Raw genomic sequence first — 21,079 nt, forward strand, 5'->3', positions numbered from 1 at the left:
GTATGTACATATACATGTACGCGCATAAGTCCGTTTACAGACGCACACGCACAGATACTTATTTATACACGGACCCTGGCACTGCTGCCTGCGGGGAGAGGGGAAGCGCGGGGCCGAGCACCGGCGGAGGCGGCGGGCGCTGCCGAGGGGTCCCGCTGCCCCGCAGACCTCCCCGCCGGTGCCGTACCGGCAGCCGCTGCTCATCAGCCCCCGACGTGACTCTCCGCTGCCCGGCGGGCCGCCGAGGACCAGGGCTGAACCCCGGAGCAGCCGAAGCGGCTCTCCGGGGGAGGGTGAAGAAAGTCCCCGAGGGTCCGGGCTTTGCCGGACCCCCCTCCCTCCGGGCGGCGGAGACCCGGCGGCGGCCCCGCTCACCGCGGCGTGGGCAGAGCCGGGCGACGCGGTCGCTCACGGGGCTGTAACCGCAAGGCCCGGAGCCACCTTCGCAGAGGTTGTCACAGCGGCCGCTAGAACCAGAGCGATGCCCGGGTCCCCCCTCCCCGCCAGCATCAGGACTAGCCCCGTCCCGGCCAGGACGGCGCCGTGCCCGGCCTGGCTTTGACGCGGCCCCGCTTCGCCCTCCGAGGGTCCCGCCGCGCTGCTGCGAGGGGCACAGGCGTGGGGACACACGCGCGCACGTGCACGCACCCACTCCCACGGGGGACCGGCCCTACCCAACGCCCCTTGCAGATAGCCGTCCCGCGGGCCGGCTGCGCACCGACACGCGTGGCTCCAGCACCCTCCCGGCCGTGCGGGGGGAGCCGGGCTGCCGCCGGCGATTCAAGCGGCCGGGAGAAAACCCTGGGTGCGAAGAAAAGGAGGGACCGGGCAGAGCGGCCGGCACAGCCCGGCGAGAGGCGGCTCCGCAACCGCGGACACGGGGAGGGCGCCGAGGGGAACGGGATCGCCCGTTTGCAAAACACAATGCCCCGGCCCTTAATATTAATCCCCGGGAGAGGCCTGGCCGGCCGGCGAGTGTGTTTGCTTAAGCTCGCCCGCCCCTCTGTAATTATCCTATTACACCAGAAAGGGCCCGGCCCGGCGTTGTCGAGGGAAAGGCCACGCTCTTTAACCTCCCCGCCGCCGGCGGAGGCCCCCGTCTCCGCGGGCGGGACTTGCGCGGCCCCCCGCGCCGGCACCGCTGCCCCGGCTCTCCGCTCCCGGGCCGCCCCCGCGGGGACGCGCCGCCCGGGGAAGCCGGTTTCCTCTCACCGCGCCCGGGGGGCGGCGTGTAGGGAGGCTGGGGCACCTTCTGCATCTGCTGCTTGAACCGTGGGGCGAGGCGGGGCGGGGGGGAGCGCTGCCCCGACGGGCCCCGGGCCCTGCCCGCACGGCCTCTTGCCCCGTCCCGTCCCAAATCCCCCCCCCCCCTCTCCCGGCTCAGGTACCCGGCACCGCGCCCGTCCCTTGGCTGGCGCGTCTCGGGGAAAGCGGCTTTTGCAGGGAGGACCGCGGGGATGGGGAACAGGCTGTTTGCCCCGCCGTCCTGGGTGGGATTTAGGCTAGAGCCGGCTTCCAGGTCAAGGAAACCCGAGGGAAACGGTTGCACAGGGAAGCCCGGGCGGTGTGACCCGTTTCACCCTCCTGCACTGCCCCTTTTTACCGCCAGAACGGGAGCAGCCCCGTACCCCTCTCGCAGGGGTAGCTCTCTCACGGGGACACTTGGCGCAGGCTTGGGGACGGCAGACGTAGTCGGCGATTAAACCCGCCGCTGTATTTTTCTTTTTACGGAAGCACGCTCCGGCTTGGACTTTTTCGCGGAGCAAATCGAACCCAAATTAATCTAGAAAAAACACCAGTCGAAAAGAAACTTCAGCCTTTCGGGGAAATTCTCAAAAGTCAATACAACCTCCGCCCGCCGCCGAAACTGGACTCATTAGCAGAGGTAAAAAAAAAAAAAAATTATACGGGGAAAAAAATATTACATATCTATATCTATGCGGAAAAGTAGCTATATTTCAAGGCAGGTCCTAACGGGTCCGACCCACCAAGCTCCGCGATCGCTAACCCCGGGAAGGAAACGGTGTGGGACATTTCTGTGTCCCGTAAACAATATACAGGGACGAGCGACCGGGTCTCAAAGGGAAGAGAGAGCGGAGCGCGTTACCTTTCTAACAAATTGCGGTGGTTTGGGGAAAGGGCAGGGTCGCGAATGTTTGCAACATAATCCCGACAGAAAAAGAAAAATCACGTTGCTACAAGGGTGGCCCAAACCTATCGAGGTGGATTCGCAATATTCAACTCGGTGAGTCCGAGGTGGCTGCAGGGACCTTCGGGGACGGGCTTCCCTTCGGCCGTTTTAATAATAAACTCCACGCCAGGGACGAAAATAAGTAATGAGACTAAATAAAACAATTAATTATTTAAATATTCGGATCATATTTTCACTGATACGTTATTGTTGAACCATAAATGGGGCGCACGCAGGAAGCCTTGTTATTTAACACATTTTTCCTTGGTCCGAGGGGGAAACTTCACCGGGTGGGAGGTAAAGGCAGAGCGTTTCTTTCCCAGGTGAGCTGTATGGCAGAGGAATATTTCGCCTCCCCCCCCCCCCCCCCCAACCCTCGCAAGGGTTTAAACTAAAAGTGAAAAATAAAGAGGAAAACGTCTGGCGAAAGAAAAGAAAAAAACCCCTCCACCGCCCCCCAGACAAACTCTTATCAGCGGCTCCCTCGCCGCGGGTCACGTACTGCCCGGCTGCAGCGCGCCGGGAAGCACCGGGGGGGCTTGCGTGGAGGGGCCGAGCGCTCGCGCGCCCCACGGCGTGGGGAGGTGGGGGTTACGCGGGTGGGCGACGGCGGGGCATTTCCCCGCGGCCGGCCGCGGAGGAGGGGGGGGCGTGTGGCGGGGGGGGGTCTGCCGGGCGCGCAGCCCACGCGTGTCCGCGTGGCGCTGGGAGCGAGGCCGAGGGGCTTATTTTATGCCGGTGCGCGGAGGGGAGATCCTGGCGGAGGAGAAGCTGAAAACGAGGGGGTTTAACGCCTTTTTTTTGGTAATCCTGAAGGAGACGCAAATAGCATCTCGCAGACGGAGTGGGTCCCGGCACAGGCGGGACATCCCCCCACCCGCCCCGCCACCGGTGGGCGGCAGGAACGGGGCAGCGGCGGCGGCTGCCCCGGCCGGGAACCGGGGGCGATTTCCCGATGAGAGGTTGGAGTGTTTCGGTGGGGACGGTGGCAGGGGAGAAGGGCCCAGGCAGGGGCAGGCGGCAGGCCGGTGCTTGCCGTCCACCCGTGTCTGTGAAATGGGTGCTGGTGCCACCCGATCAACTCTTGCGACAGGCACCTTTGCGGGGCCGTGGCTTTGGTCTTTCTTTCACGTTCGTGCGGTTTTCTTGCGTTTCTTGGTCTCGCACGCTCGTGTAATACACGCGATACTAGACGGGTCCAGGCTGGGGAAAACAGGGCTGCGGGGCCAAGCACAGTGCGGGTCTTAACTTTTGTCTGATGTGCTTAGCTAACGTATTAACTGTGAGAAATACCACCAAGTTCCTCAGGAAAGAAAATACCGTCAGATATTTTAACATTTACAGGCTGCAACATCAGCATTGGTATGAGCTCAAGAACTAGCAGCGCTTTTCGTCCCCAGAGGAATCCCTTATATTTTTTTTCCTGTAACTACTGTTCCCAAGTGTGGATGTATACACACACACGCTCAGACACACAAATCCTATAAATGCTAATAAAACAGATTCCTCAGGATTTGTTTAACTTTCCCTGGCACCACAATCTTATATTGATATTCAATGGGGTTACTAGTGTGCATGAGGATTACTAGTTAAGTATAGACCGCAGGATCAACCTTCTAGTATGCCACTTGAACATGTCCTTACAAATAAGTAAGGTAGGAAACGTAAGCATTGACAATACGATTAATTTGCACTGAATACTTGAAAGGGAAAAAGGAAGTTAAATCATGGTGCTAGAATTATTAAACTATGCAGAATTGAGGCCTCTGGTTGCAGGGGATCGTTTTCAGCTTTTTACTTGAAGCTGTATTACTGCTATTGTCCAAGCTTTGCTGGCCACATGGGACAACATTTGGCAATCGGACAGAAAATTATTTCTACTGGGCATGAACTGGAAATATCCAGCTGGGGCATGGATCCCATTTCTAATCAGAATGGAGGGAAGGAAAACTCAACGCTCTTTCTCATTACTCAAGATAGCATTTTTAGAGTTTGTCAAAAGTGGCTTGAGCTAACTATCCAGAAAAAATACCTGCTGTCTGAAAATGAAATAAGGGTGTTTTTTTTTCCTTAGAGCTAGTAAATTTGTTTTGGTTTTTTTTCTGTACATGATGTAGAATAGGGTACCTGGTGTACATAACGTACAGTGCCTTTACATAACTTACAGTGATAATATAGGCATGCAACACTGCAGGAGCTGTCAGAGTTGATGGACTGATCCAAATGGATGACATTTGCAAAAAATACTTCTAAGTTAAAAACACTGAATGCTCATGTTTGGGTCAGGTTTTCAATTTCAGTTTTCTAAGGCGAATAAAGTTATTTTGTTAAGGCCAAATTATTATTTTTTTTCCAGCTGGACCTGGAATTTGATGAATTTTCTGAAAGTATTTTCATAAAACTCAGATAATTGATATTAATTATGATGCCCAAACTTTCATGACCAAACATTTGCTTCCTCTAATATAAGCTGCAAACCATATTTCTTTTAACTACAGTAGGTAGTTTAAAAGGTGAAAGCTGGCCTTGGGAACAGGAGAGGGAACGTATCAATCACAGAGAGGAAGCTTCTAGGCTGAAGAGATAGGGAAAACCTAGTAGGAAAAGCACACAGAGAAGCATTTTTGCTCTATCTGTCTGAAATCCTTTGAACAGTATGAATATCAATGCAAGTATTTTTATTTACTTTTAAAGTTATGTTCAGTGACTTGAACTTGTTTTCTCAGCGGCCCTCAGCTTATATGAATAGTATGACTAATCTAGTGGAGATGAGTAATGGATCTGTGAGGAATAGAGGAATTCTGATGCAAAAATATCTCTCTGTTTTTTGGTGGTATTTTATGCTGCTCGGCATTCAATATATTATATAATGGCTGTCAGAAGAACTTTGGTAGTACTTTATGGTAAAGTTTATAAATAGTTCAGTCATGATTCAGAAATGATGAATGAAAAATGTTATTTATACATAATTATGTGATGTTTTACTATGTTCTAAGCACATGCATAAGCAAATGTATAAGCTTTCATTAACTACTGTACCTTTGATTTGTTGTAACATCCTGATTCAATATTTTTGCGTTTGTCCATTGAACGCTTTGTAACACATATAATAGCTTATTTCTAAATTGGTATTTTAGCATGCACGGGCAGAGAAATTTAAGTCAAGAATAATCTATTCACATTGGACTGGGAGATTATTGCAAGATAGAGGGGATGGAGAAGGGAAGCAGAGGTTCTAGTGAAGGTCACTTTTGTGAACTTAAGACCTCAGCCTACAAATGAACGTGTATCAGCCAACTCTCCAAGCCATTAGCTTAAAACAGCATGGAAGACTCACAGCAGTGCAGCCTCAGCAAGGCATGATAAGCCACTGCGAAGTGTGGGAAAAGGGGGTCTGTCTCCTTGCTAGTGTGGTCGAGCTGATTGGGAATGTCTAGCAGGGGCATGGGAAAAGCAAGGATTCACAAGCTCAGCTCTTGGGGAACTGGTGGGGTGGTTTCAATGGATGTGATCCCTTTCGGTTCACAAGGTAGAGCAGAGAACGGCCTCATACTATGGTGTCTTGTTTGAAATGGGTTGCAAGTCTCCCAAACTTCATCCTTGCAGAGTCAAGGCTTTGCAAGTGTGTTATGAGTCCATGTGAGCTGACCTCACCAAAGGCAGAACACAAGAGGTATTCCTCGCCTCTGCTCATGTCTTTCCAATATAAAAACAGACAGTTGTTTTCTTCTGGTCACCATAAGCTTCCCCAGTAGCAGTGAGATTAAAAAGTTATGCCATTTGGATAGTAATTGCCAATGAAACATTTCAAAAACGTTGCATGGGCACACAAGGCATTTGCTTGTATTGGTAGCTCACCCCTCAACAAACTCACACCAGCAGGTTTTGTAGCTGAACTGCTAGTCAGTCAGCAAGTGTATCTGAAAGTGGAGATACTCTCAGTACAGGAACTTGCTGCTATTTCTCATTATTGTTTCCAGCTTTGGCTATAACTTCGCATGCCTTCTTCCTTTTGTCAGGGTTCGTATTATCAAGGTTTCCATGCTTTTATTACAGGAACTTGGGATATGTTCAATTTTAACTGAACAAAGATGACCTAAGTTCAGTCTCTGTTAACATCAGAAAGATACTTAGAAGATACTGCCCTCTAAAATGATCTGTTTGACCTTTAGACACTGATCCTGAAATTTGATCCCCAAGACCCACCAATTCCAAAGAATTAGACACTTCGGTCACTGGATGCCATTTGAATGTGCTCTTAGTTTTGGAGCTCAAGGCCAGATCCAGAAAGGGACTCAGGAAGAATGCAGATGCAGAAGTCTAAAATGGGAATGCTGAGCACTTCTACTCAGTTGCTGGCTAATTACCGATACATCTAAAGCCCAAGTTTCACCACTTCATCTCCCCAGTCACACCCCCAGTTGCGCATCAGCCTCAGCATGGACAGAGCTAGCATGGTACCTAATGCAGACCTAGGAAGCAAGTATTTATCTGCTTCTCTTCTTTGATCTGTGCCCAATACAGTGAATAAATACATCGTGAAAATGAAAAGCTTCCTCCTCTCCATCCAGGAGAAGATGTCCTCCTTTTATACACAAGATAGATCAGTCAGATATGATGGTGAATATCCAGACTCAATTCCCATCTTTGTCCAAAAGTATTCAACCACAGTGTTGTGGTGGGTTGACCCTGGGCAACAGGTGCCCACCAAGCCACTCTATCACTCCTCCTCCTCAATTGGACAGGGGGGAGAAAATATAACGAAAGACTTGTAGGTCGAGATAAGGGCAGGGAGATCACTCAGCAATTACTGTCACAGGCAAAACAGACTCAACTTGGAGAAAAAATAATTTAATAAAATAAAAAATTATTTAATAAAATTATTTAATAAAAAAATATTTAATAAAATAATCAAATCAGAGTAGGATAATGAGAAATAAAACCTAAAACTTAAAGCATCTTTCCCCCCCGCTCCCTTCTTCCCAGCCTTTACTCCTGAGTGCCTCACCTAGTCCCCTCCAGCAGCACAGGGGGATGGGGAATGGGGGTTTACGGTCAGTTCATGACATGTTGTCTCTGCTGCTCCTTCCTCCTCAGGGGGAGGACTCCTCACACTCTTCCCCTGCTCCAGCGTGGGGTCCCTCCCACAGGAGACAGTGCTCCATGAACTTCTCCAACATGGGTCCTTCCCATGAGCTGCAGTTCTTCACGAACTTCCCTGGTGTGGGTCCCTCCCACGGGCTGCAGTCCTTCAGGCACAGACTGCTCCAGTGTGGGTCCCCCGTGGGGTCACAAGTCCTGCCAGAAAACCTGCTCCAGCGTGGGCTCCTCTCTCTACAGGTCCTGCCAGGAGCCTGCTCCAGCACGGGCTTCCACAGAGTCACAGCCTTCTTCGGGCACCCACCTGCTCCGGTGTGGGGTCCTCCAAAGGCTGCAGGTGGAGATCTGTTCCACCGTGGACCTCCATGGGCTGCAGGAGGACACCCTGATTCACCATGACCTTCCCCATGGGCTGCAGAGGAATCTCTGCTCCGGCACCTGGAGCATCTCCTCCCCCTCCTTCTTCACTGACCTGGGCGTCTGCAGAGTGTCTCTCTCACATATTCTCAGTCCTTTCTTTGCTGCTGTTGTTCCACACAGTTTTCCCCCCCCTTCTTAAATCTGTTATCCCAGAGGCACTACCACTGTTGCTGATGGGCTTGGCCTTGGCCAGCAGCGGGTCCGTCTTGGAGCTGGCTGCCATTGGTTCTATCAGACATAGGGGAAGCTTCTGGCATCTTCTCATGGAAGCCACCCCTGTAGCACCCCCCTACCAAAACCTTGCCATGCAAACACAGTACACTTGTCTATGAAGAGTATGTTCGAGGTGTCAGACCATTGTCCACTTGTGTGTGTGTGTGGGGTACTCTCCTACTGACTTGACTTCATTGTGCATAGAAGAATCAAGATTTACTGGGGAAGGGACAAACCTTTGATGTCTTTTCAAAGGGTTTTATATATGTTTGTTTTAAATGTGTATTATTTGGGAACAGACATTGCACAGAAATGAATTACAAGTCTTTGGAACAGGATGAGATGCAGGACTCCCTTCTCCCAGCCACCTGCCCAGCCAAGCAGGCTAGAATCACATTATTTTTTTTCCTTTCCTTTAGTTTTTCCAGGCAGAGCAGCCCAGAGTGAACAGGCAAGACTGCGAGTCTCAGCCCCATTTATATCCTGATGTTGTTGAAAAGATGGAGATAAAAGTTTGGACTTCCTCAAAGGCAATTGAGCTTCCCCCTTATTTCATGAATTCTGGACCACTCTGTGGTATGACAGGAAGATGAGGAAAACTGATGTTCTGCCTCCAGTCTTAGAGCTTAAACAATGTTTTCTTTTGCTTTTTCTCTTAAACCCCCAAATCCAATCAAACAAACAAACTGTTGTGGTTTAACCCCAGCCAGCAGCTAAGCACCATGCAGCCACTCACTCGCTCCCCGCCCCCACCCAGTGGGGTGGGGGAAAGAATCAAAAGTAAAAATGTAAAACTTGTGGGTTGAGATAAGAACAGTTTAATAGAACAGAAAGGAAGAAACTAATAATGATAATAACAATAATAAAATGACAATACTAATAATAGGATTAGAATATACAAAACAAGTGATGCACAATGCAATTGCTCATGACTTGCCAACCGATGCCCAGTTAGTTCCTGAGCAGCGATCCCCCCCGGGCCAACTTCCCCCAGTTTATGTACTGGGCATGACATCACATGGTATGGAATATCCCTTTGGCCAGTTTGGGTCAACTCTTCTGGCTGTGTACCCTCCCAACTTCTTGTGCCCCTCCAGCCTTCTTGCTGGCTGCGCATGAGAAGCTGAAAAATCCTTGACTTAGTATAAACATTACTCAGCAACAACTGAAAACATCAGTGTGTTATCAGCATTTTTCTCATACTGAATCCAAGACATAACACTACCAGCTACTAGAAAGAAAATTAACTCTATCCCAGCAGAAACCAGAACACAAACAAACAAACCAACCAAATGAAAAAGTTAGAAGAAAATCCCAGTCAGGGAACCTCATGATGAGGAAGACGCCTGAGGTGGAAAGAAGGCTGTAAGAACCAGCCCACTCACTTAGCATCTCCCTGTGGCTAGCTTACATGTTTCACTACTCAACTTTTTAATGCGTTTGCTTTGGAAGAACCCAATCCCACAGCAGTTTAGGTAGCTAACACTGAGTTTGGAAATGATGCTAAGATTTGGATTATTTATGAGGAGCTGCAATACCTAACTTTATGTCTCCAAAGTAATTTTTTGGATATTTTCCTATCTAAAAAACCCAAGAGAGATCTGTTTTCACATTGCTATGGAGCAATATATGAAATTATTCCACTGCTTTCTGGTGTTACTTATTAGGAGTTTCTGAACATTCCTGAGATCATCTATTCTCATATAACCATCCATACAGACAACCTCAGCCAAATAAGATTCTTGGGCTTAAATCTCCCAGATGGTGGCCACCATGCTGCAATGGAAAGAAAGACACCTCCTCTCCACCCCTCCTTCCCCCCCAAACCTGTGTAGAATTTTCTTGCATTTCCAGAAATGCAATGTACTACTTTTCTGAGAGGAGAAAACAGCAGATTCCCTCTGTCAACAGAAACTGGTACATACTGTTGTCTTCAAACACTCCTTTTATCACTTGAATGGTTTCAGAAAGGCTTTTATTTCTTCACCTCCTGCTACCCAATATATAAGTCAAATTCTGAATGTGCTTTTCTCCTCTTTCCTCCCTTCTGAACTCAGAGCGTTTTCTGTGATTATTTTTTTCCAAGCTTGTTCTTCTTCAGGGTTTCTCCAGCACTGCAGACGTGCTATTAGCATATCTTGGGAAACCTTCCTGCAGTGGGGATTGGCAGACAACTGTTTACCCTGAATAGATTGCAAGCATTGGACAGTGCAAATACTCACAGTGGGATTGATTACACCGATGTCTCTAATGCTCTGAACACATGCAGCGTGGACTAGATAGTTCAAAAAAACCAGAAGGGATCTTAGACTGAGCTGAATATTTGTGCAATTAATACGAGATAAATATTCTCCCAACTGCCTACTCTGTGCTTTACTGACTACTAGAGACCCATCAGTGAGGAAGTTTGTACTCTGATTCCATAAACACATGGGATTTCAGGCAGGTCAGTAGAACAGACTTTAAACTGAGACATATAAAAGCAAAATGAGGGGAAATAGGAGCATGAAGAACACAGGCAATATTATTTCTCATGAATGCCTGAGAGAATCAGCTAGAGAGCTGAAATGAATTTAGGGGAGATAAACCTGACAGATAAATCTTAGCCAAATCTGAGATGAGAGAACAGCATGATTGGAGAAATAAAATAGATGTGGTGATGATAGCTGCTGTAAGAGGAGTGAAGCTCTGCAGAAGTTCAAACCCATTTTCAATAAGATGTTTTATCTCTGGAGATTACTGAACCAGAAACTACAACTCCTCTGAGATTTGTCTCAACACCAGTAAAAATGCACAGGCCTGATACTGCAAACAGGATTCCTGTGAAGAGGCTAAACTCCTCATGAATCAACATCATGGTCTTCAGTATTAACATGGCTTTCAGTCAGTGGAGGCTTTTTCAAATGATGTAATGTTTGTAACTTGATATCCTACTCCGTAATCCTAGCGAGGACAGAGATGCTGTGGAACCAGGCCATACTGGAATGATCTTTGCTTCGCTATGAGCTTTTGGTTAAATGCTTTAATAATTTCTTAGGTTCAGCACCTAGGACACATAACTTGTCTCAAGAGCCTGATGTTTACTATTTAGTGACATCAGACCAGATACTGAAATATTAAAAAGGAGAACTTCAACCCTGTCTGCCTCTGTTCTGGTCCACCACAGATGTATTCTTTCAGTTTTGAAGTCCTCTAATTTTTGTAAACTAAATGAAGAAAATATTCAGACTGTTTGTGTATGCACATCTATATATGCATATGCATAATGTAGGACTTTTGATAACTTGATTTTAACAATAAGGCAAGTTAAAGAAGGAGTTTCAACTCTTAACTCTAAGTTTCCTGGGGTTTGACAGATTAAATCAAATCCTTAAGGCCATTTTACCATAGCGTTTTCTCCACAAGTGTGTGATTTATGTCCTCTTTTTATTGCATGAACCTTTGTCTCAGTACTATTTGATTTAGTCTACTAATGACTCTCAGCTGATTTTATTTTAGTATCTGCAAATTTTTGCACACAAAGCTAGACAAATGCAGTGCAGGAGTAAATTAAATTGTGCAATTTAGTGAAAAAGCAAGTTAGTAAGAGAACAAGATTTTAACTGTTGATCCAAAGCAGCTCTGCATGTAAACAATGGATCCTTGGTGTTTACTGTATACTATCTTTCTAAATACAAGGATTACTGTTTCTTCTGGTGTAGCAACTGGCTGGAGGTTCTCACTAGTAGCTGTTATTAGTAGCAATGACACATTAATTGAACTTCACTGCTTCCAGGTGTGTGGCACACTCCAGGGTCACCCAGTGCACTACAGTTTCATGTGTATTCAATTACTGTAGCGTTATGAAAGAATGCAACATGTCATGCATTAAAATGTCAATTACCACTTTTTATGGGATAGTGGGTAAAATAAACCAATCAGCTTTTCCTAGCATCCATTTTGTCTACTTGGTTGCTGTAAGCATCCAACGGAGCACGCTTTTACTCCCTCCCTCATCTATGCAACCAGAAGAGAAAGAGAAATGTATTTAGAAATAACTGCTCACTGTTAGAAATGGTTAGATTACTTGTGTATGAATGAGTGGCTTGGATGGATCATGCGGTGTTGTTATTAGTGACACATCATAAATTCATAGAATCATAGAATAGTTTGGGTTGGAAGGACCTTTCAAGGTCATCTAGCCCTATGCCCCTGCAATGCGCAGGGACATCTTCAACTAGACCAGGTTGCTCAAAGCCCCATCCAACCTGACCTTGAATATTTCTAGGCATGGGACATCTTGTTATGAAAGACTCAGTAACAGTCTGCCTCAGTGATTTGGTCTGAGATACTCAAGGTCATGGGCACAAACTCCCAAGTGTTTTCAGGGACAGAAAACATCTGACACTCTGCCCTCTATCCAAGTCAGTGATAGCATCTTTGCTAAAGGAGATCCAGTTGTGTTTCATAGGCTTTTCCAGCAATTTTTACAGTGTAAATTTTCACCCCCCATATACCCTAGGAATTGTCCCCCTCTAAAGAGAAATGCCTTCTTTTTTCAAGGTGTTTGTTCTCCCCAAGAAGGTCTCCTTCCTGCTGCCCCTTTAGACACGATGTTGATGTTGGAAAATCACTTAAAATCCAACTTTTTGGACTAGACAGAAAGTGGAATCTTTGGAAGAAAATTTTAGCTAAAGAAGATGGAATAAAAAAAATATTCCTTGCAATATTTTTGTTGTGGAATATTTTTACATCTCTAATTATATTCCATGTTATTTTAATGCTCATGGTTTTTACTGGTAAACTATTTTTAAGAACTCTTTTAAAATTATTTGTTGGCTGTGAAGTTGAGTTTAAGGAGTGAATGATTACCAAGCCGCATGGGCCCTGCCATAATCAGCTGAATATTTATCAGCAGCATTTTTTTGTGTTGTTGCTTAAGCCACAAGTTGTTGCTTAAGCCTTACATGAGTAAGATTTGTGTATAGATCCTCATAAGGATCAAGATAAGTAAATTACAAACTGAAGGTAGAGATTTATTTTAGAATTTAAACCATGGAGCTTTTTAGTCCGTTTCCATGGACCTTCCTGACTTTGGAAGCTGGCAGGGGTAGAAACTTCTGCAGTGCTGGTAAGGACACTGGACCAAGCTCCTACATCAATAACATCCCGAAGAAACGTTATAACGGCTTCTAACCAGATCTTTCAAATGCTATTGTAAACTGTGAATTAAGAGAGCAAACCTTTTCTATGAAAGCCTGGGAACAGTGGAAAATAATGTGGTCTAAAGTAGTTCTGCATTCATGCATGATATATTTTGTACCCCATTAAATTTCAATTGAATATGTTTCCTACAAGTACAGGAGATTTTACATGTGATTTTGAAAGTCCTTCTTGAGAAAAAAAAGCATGAGGCTGGGGTCACAGACATGCAGCAGACCCAAGGCTAGGAATAATAACTGAATTCCTGGAGTCCCTTAGTTTACCCATTTCTCTGCTGGAAATGGGCTGTGAGAAGGTATCGTCCCAGGAAGGCTCCTTGTCCGTCATACTGAAGGCCCGTGGTATCCAGCTGGGAGATGTAGAGTTTGACCTAGGAATAAGACAATTTTTACTAAGGAATATGATAGATTTCCTGTAACTTGAGGCTTTTAAAATTAACTTGGGTGTATAGATACATAACATGTTGATTCAAAAGCCCCAAGTCTTATTTCTAGCTCTTCAAATTTTATACCACTTCCATGAGGCTAAATGCACACAAGTCACATTGGGTGGGATCTTGTGGCTGGAGGTCCAGAGACATTTCTGCAAAAGAGAAGAGAAAATTGTAATGATCCCTTCTGATCTTAAAAACTACAAAATTGTCCTGGATCACTCAGGAAGATGCTTAAAAAATTCCAAAAGCACTCTTGTTTCCCAGTCCTCTCTTACTTGCCCATTGGGAGAATATGTATAAGTTAAATAAATACATCTTGCCAATTTTAAGCCCCCCAAAGTTAAAAAAAGACCCCAAAACACACTACCAGTTCTTTAAGTCCCTGAGTGTCAGAAGTAAATTTATTTTAATGGGTTCTTCAAAAGAATGCAGACGCCTGAAGAATTGTGTAAATCCTTTCTGTTGCAAGCAACCTTTTTAAAGATAGAAGGATAAACAGATATTCACAGTATATAAAAATATCTCTACACATACACACATATACAAATACATATATGCATGGTTATGCAGGACATTAAGTGGCACATCATTACTTTAGAAACAGCATAAATGGCTCCTTCTGATCTCTGTGAAAAAAAACCAAACCCCATCAAATTCTAGATCACACGGCATTTAAAAATGAAAGTGCAAAATATGGACTGTGACCATGACCATGTCTTATTTATAAATATGTGCTATAAAAAGCCAGAATGTACACTTTATTTTTAAATTCAATACACAAAGGGATATGGTTTTAAGTAGACATTCAAGTAGCTCCCTCGAAAGATTAATTCTTAAAATGAAGAATAATACAGATAATTTGACTAGTGCCATTGAAGGGAAGGTGGTTCTGAAGCAGCCTTTGGCTTTGCACAGTTGTGATGAATTCTTTGATGCAATTATTTGTTGCTGGCACAGATGAATGATATGACACAACGCCTATGCCCTAGGGGGTAGCAGAAGACAGATAAACCTCTCTGGAAAGTGTTCATGGCCTCTTACTTTAGGTGTTTAGCCTAGATAGTTAAGTTAGGAGTGTGGGTACCCAGTATGAGCCATCAAGAGCCCTACGCTTGATTCCTCAGAGCACTTCATTAGGGATTTTACCTGAGCTTCTGTCTTATTCCCTGTAAAATATATGCCTCTCAAAGGATGAGACTCTCTCTCCCCTCAATGAAATCTCACTATCTCATTTCACTCACTTCAGCAGAGAAGTTTTCCTGCTCCTTTAAATATCTATTCTGTCATTGTGTTTCGGGAGAAGACCATCCATCCATTAAGAACTGGGCACAGGCAATTTGGACAAGAAATGGTAATGTATTTTGTACTCTGTTGACTGAGGCTTCTGTGCAGGCAGAATACGCCTAATTTTAAGTGGTCTCACTGACTGCTGGGACTGCTGACATGATTAAAATTAAGCGCATGTTTCAGTCCCTTCCTGAATCAAAGTTTAAACGAGATTCGAAATGGTTGCTTGACTTTACATCACATTAACATTAGCAATTTCCTGGCTATTGTTTTTCTTCCCCCACAGTGGTGACTTTTCCAAAATAGATCCCTCATCTGACTGTAAAGGTAAATGAAAATGAGGCCCATTAAATTTACTGTCTGTAAAACACTAATGCCTAACAAACAGTATCTTTACATTTAGATGGCATTTTTATCCTGAGGAATCTCAAATCACTCTATAAACCCTGACCTTGATCCTGAAGTCACTTACATACGTGAGCAACTTTATATTGCATATCGAACAGGATTACACATAAATGTAAAATTACTCATAAGCTGAAGTGTTTGCATATTGAAGACCTTAATGTATAAGTGTCACTCTGGAAAAATGTTATTACGATTGTACTTTATGCACAATTGATACACTGCATTAAGGATTCAACCACTTTTCAGAACTGCATGCTGTTTACCATATGCTAAATACGGTTTCTTGTCTGCATCTTCACAGCTGTTGCCTTTGTCCTTTTAAAGGAATGCAAGTAATTCCAGGATTTATTGGCAATTGTCACAAGAAAAGTGTTAATGAAAATCAGAACCGCAAGTCACATAAACTAGGCATCATTTAGGGTTTTTCACATTATGTTCTCAAATACTGTAAGTGCCAGGTTAAAATTCACTAAGCATGTGATGACATCTGGTTGTTTTGCCAGATTTCATAGTCCTATTATATTGACTAATCTGGTGAAAAGGTAAGTTGACCAAATCCAATAACAATATCACTCATAACTGTAACTCCCATAAATTCTCTTTGCAGGCTCTACTTAATATCCAGACAAAGCATTCTGCTTTAGAAAGAAGCGCCTTTCAGGGTGTCCTAAAATTACTATTTTTTTAAAGTTTTACTGCATTCATCACCCTCTTGGCAGTTGTTCTTGCCCTCATCTTATAAATAAACTACTAAATAACCCACCTTTTTTTTTTAATTCAAAGTTATAAGAGCACAGTATTGAAAAGAATCTCTTGTATCAGAAGGCTGACCCTTTTTTGCTGCAGACACTTACATTATGTAGCCTTTTCACAGGCTGACCACACTGCAGCTTAAATGCAGCCAGGTAACTTTTTAGCCCATTTGCAATGTCCCAATCCTTTTGCCAGTAAATGCCTATCACCTTCCAGGTACAAGGTGACAGCATATTTACAAGGGAAACAGTGGTTCTTACATGCCAGGCTCAGAGGGAATTGCCTTGTAGGCTGCTCCTTAAATAAACCTTTAAGGGACAGATTTCTACATACTGTCTTCAGGGTCCTTTCAAATTAGCAAAGTATCACAACATTGTATCCATCTGTTAAAAGTCCTGAACATGCAGTAAAATACTTGTTGACATACTGAAAAGAAGTATCCTGATGAAGGTTGACTTAATCATTTTAAAGCAAGGTATAAAAGACAGATTCTTCTCTCTTATTTCTTTCATTCATCTTGACACTTGACAATCCTGCCTCTGCTAGGGTCAGCATGGGATTTGCTGTTTTACTCTTGTTGGACAACATTGCTCATGGTGGGAAAGATTCTGAGATTAGAGCTGCCTTTGAAAAACAAATACCCTTCCCTCCCTCTCCTTCACTATGTCAGTCAGTCTTTTGTTTAATTCCACGTATAACCAAAACAATATGACAATAGCAGAAAATATTCTGTATCAAATGTTTGTCTTATAGAAATTCAGTGGAATAGAATTTGGTCATTATTTAGCTTGTATAACTTAGGAGGCGATGAACAACAAGGGCACTCATACTTTTATTTTACTAAGCTGTTTAAAAAAAATCTATTTTCATCCCAGAGAAAATACTTGATGTGATTATATTTCCTCTATTTACCTTAGCAGAAAAAAATTATTTGTCAAAATCACCCAGATAAAGTGTCTTCTTAATTTTTCTTATATTACATATTATTTCACACAACACATAAAATACATTCATATATCTGGAGGGCTCTGTCTATATTCAGAACTGATACATGTGCTAGATGCTGATTATTCAACTCAAGCACTTCTCATTATTCTATTTAAGTACTGATCACTCAGCATGGTCCGAAGATAAGATAAAAATCAGCTTTATTTCTTATTCTGAGAAAAGCTGACATCAGGATCAATAAATCCTGACAGAAGCTATTAACATTTTAATGAGTTACTCAATAATATTCTAAAGATGTGCTGGCAAGTCAAGCCTCCTTTGATTAAGGACAAATTTCTTAGACTACTGTAAATATATATTTCAAGGTCCAGAATGCAAAGCTGTCACTTATCAATCAAGAAGAAAGGGCAAAAGTCATGACTAAAGAAGCTAAGGAAGGGGCTGTCCACATGATTATAATGATTACTGTACATGATGGAACTTTTTAAGATGCCATTCATCTTAACCAAACAGAGCCCAATATTAGTCGTGGGGTCGTGTGTTTGGTTGTCATACAACTGAAGAAGTGTCCATGACTTCCCCCTACAACACATAGAAACACCATGACACTGGGAGCAGTCGGACACGTCTATACATGGTTGAATGGAACAGCAAATACAGGCAGTAAGCCAGGTGAATGGGAAAGCAAGTGTCTGTGCAAACTTTGCTGAGCCTCAAGAAAAAGGCAAAAGGGGCCAACAGGGTGAAATATACTTGTCTAAGGGCAAATTTTGCCCTTCAGACCATGCGATTTAATTGCACTAAAATGAATCAGGATTTGACCTAAGGGAGAGATGTTACCTGACATAGTGTTAACCATTGCAATAAATCTGTTGTCAGGATCATGCTATTGAACATAATGCCAATAGGTTATAGGAAAATCCTGGCTGGGTTGCCACGCTTACAGAATATTGACTTGAATGCAACATTTTTAAAAACAAATATGAGTCTTTGAACACAAAGTCAGACGTGACTTTTCTAATGGAGGCAGTCCAAGAGAATCCAAAGTACTGCAATAAAGCTGGGCACAGCAAAGGGCTGTAGGGCCTCTCCATCAAGGCACAGGAGAAAGCTGGGTAGGTCACATAAAATCACATTAGCAAGTCTTCCCTGTAAGTATGAACATACGGAAACATGAATCATGAAACCAGCCAAAAAGAAACTCGGGTTATTAGATAAGCTCCTCCATGGGCCTGCCTTACTCACAATGAAAGCATTCATTGATTTCAGTAGGAGGTATTGCTCTGAACATAAGACGAAACTCTAATCAAAATACAAAAGAAAAAGGCTGCAATCACAGAAAGGGCAGCAAAATGCTCTCAGATATTTTGTGTCATTGATGCTAAACTCCTTGAATATGGCTCATGATGTTCTAACACCTGAGTTTCCAGTTCATAATGTAAGAAATACACATTTGTGATGGAGAGCTGCCAAAAAATCCAAGACACTCTTTCTGCACCAGCAGAGGATGCCCAAAACATGGAATTGAAGCTCTGTAGTTTAATAGCCAGAATACTTACTGTTCCTAAAAAATAAATTTAGATGAAGAGTCAGAACTGTCTTATCCAGTGTGGAGCGCACTGATGCTTTATAGTGAAGAAAACTTCCTGTAAATGAGAACAAGGATAAAGGAAGAAAAATGAAAAAAGGAACAAAAAATTTGCATATGCTACCTATTCTACACAAGATTCTCTTTTATAATTGCCCTTATTTATGGATTGAAAATGCTACTATATGAAAATGCTCTATTAATTCATCTTCTGATAACTACTCACAGGCAATCCTGCTCAGAAATGAGGAGCGCTAGGACTTTACAAGCAAGCAGGTCATGCGACTGTTGAGTAAGTTGAATTCCAGCACACTGCAGAGGGAAATATCCCAGATTTCTTCTCTTCGTGCTTTCTATATATATTATATATATAATATGTGTGTGTGTGCATGTGCATAAACAAAACAGAAGAGATTCCAGGATTCCAGGAGCAAAATGAATAACGTTGGTATTCATAAAAACATTCAACAACTGAGGCTTTGTTGCAATCAAGTTTCTGTTGGCACTTTCTAATAGACATGACATTTATTTACCTCTCTGACAGCCTCAGTGCCTCATGACATAAAACAGCATTTACGGGACTAAGCCTTGAAAACAAAACCCCTAGGAGAGTCATGAATGCCACTTCAGTATATGGGGCAGGTGGCAAAGGGATGGATGTTGCTCACAAATATCAACAGTCAGGAATAACTTCATACACAGCTGTATTTTTTAATTACTATTTTGTCTGAAATGATTGTCTTGCAGTCTATGCATGGGCAATGCCGAAGATTTGCGTGGTGGAGCAGAATGTGTTGTGAGGATTGTTTACTCTTTTTTTCTATTGCAGTTCTTGCACTGAATGGGATCACCTATGTCATCCAAAGGTGAGAACCTAGTCCATGTTCATGTAGAGACTGGATAATATAAAGTTCCTCCCCACATAATTTTTTAGGTGCATAAAGTCTTTGAGACCCCTAAATCCCTTCTTCTGCAAATGGCCAGAATGGCTGCAGTCCCCACAGAGCTGTGTAGGTTGGGTTCAGGCCCTTCTTAGGAGCTACTGAATAATTTTACCCAGTGCAGACGTCATGTATAATGCATAAGCAAGCCTAAGAGCTGGGCTAAGTCCCTGTCTCTGTCTTCCCACGTGAGGAGCCCATCCACCTGATTAGAACATCACGGTCCTTCTTAACACAATGACTCTTGAAGGCTTTTTGTGTGTGTGTGACCCAGCAAACAGAGGAGTGCCCAGCCTTACCAGTAGCTCTGTCACCAGGGTACCATCTTGCGAGAGCCTTGAACAACCTGTGTCCTGAGAAGTGCTTTAGCTGCTGAATCAGAGGACAAAAGGTTATTGTGACGACCGCAACCTCTTGCTCTTTTTTAGCCTGTATGATAAAAGAGGAGGGTGACCTCTTGCTACATTGGTGAAAGGAACAACAGCTTGGGTTAAGAGCCTAACCTCCAAAAGAAGCAAAATGCATGACACGCTACTCTTTAAAGCATTCTTCACTAGCTGATTTGTGCAGCTCGCCCCTCTGCATGCTGGCTGAGGCGAGTCCCAGACAGCACACAGGGGAGCCGAGCGCAGAACCAGGGCTGGACCGGAGCCACGAGGCAGGGGAGACAAGAGCATCTACATCCCTCTGTGGACCTAATCTGATGTCATTTGAGACCTGTGGGGTAGATTCAGTTTTGATGCAAATTGGATTCTGGTGACTTCACTGTAGCTGCACAGATAGGACTAAGATCTCTTTTCCCCTCACAGCTGTAGAGACTCTTGTGAAAGGCACATTTTTCAAAAACATCTCATTTTCTTCTGAGGAACTTTCAAAGGAGATGAAACAAAATTTTCCTCTCAAATTTTTCGAAGCTTTCTCAATCAGATAGGTCTAATTTATCTGATAAAAGTAAAAAAAAAAGTAATTGGAAATGAAAAAACCCCAATTCCTATTAATGTTAACAGGCCTTGTACAAAGGACTTCAAAGCTCTGAAATATTTAACAGATTATTATGTTTATTTCTAGTTGGTTTTTTTTCTAGGTATTCTTCCAGGTTTTTTTATCCTGTTTATTCAAATTTTTCTTCACAGACCCTGCTTTCTATATCTCTGGTTATTGATGTTTCTGTTTTCTGAATTCCCTCTAATTGACTCCTTCTGTGGTTGAGAGGATGGATCACCTCCGCTACCCTGCAGGCTCTGCCCCTGTCCAACCCATGGATGGCATTCACCCTTAGCAGAGTGGACCATGTCTCATCTAATGACCTACTATAACAACTAGGTGTTTTTACAGAGCTGCCATCTATCAACTTGTTCCCTTTCCTATGTCTATGCCATCCCCTAAATAGCACTTTACCCTCATTCCTACTGAATTAAATATTTTTAAATGCTATTTCTCAGTTTTGTAGCCATCACGTGGAATTTAATTTCATTCTTTCACTACTTACAGGTCTTCCCAAACTGGCGTCATCTGCAAATGTGATCAGCACGTTGCTTATTCAAGTGAGTAATGAAAATAATGACTAGTACCAGATCTCAGGGCAGACTGCTGCT

Source organism: Haliaeetus albicilla, chromosome 6 (assembly GCF_947461875.1).
Source record: "Haliaeetus albicilla chromosome 6, bHalAlb1.1, whole genome shotgun sequence".
NCBI lineage: Eukaryota > Metazoa > Chordata > Aves > Accipitriformes > Accipitridae > Haliaeetus > Haliaeetus albicilla.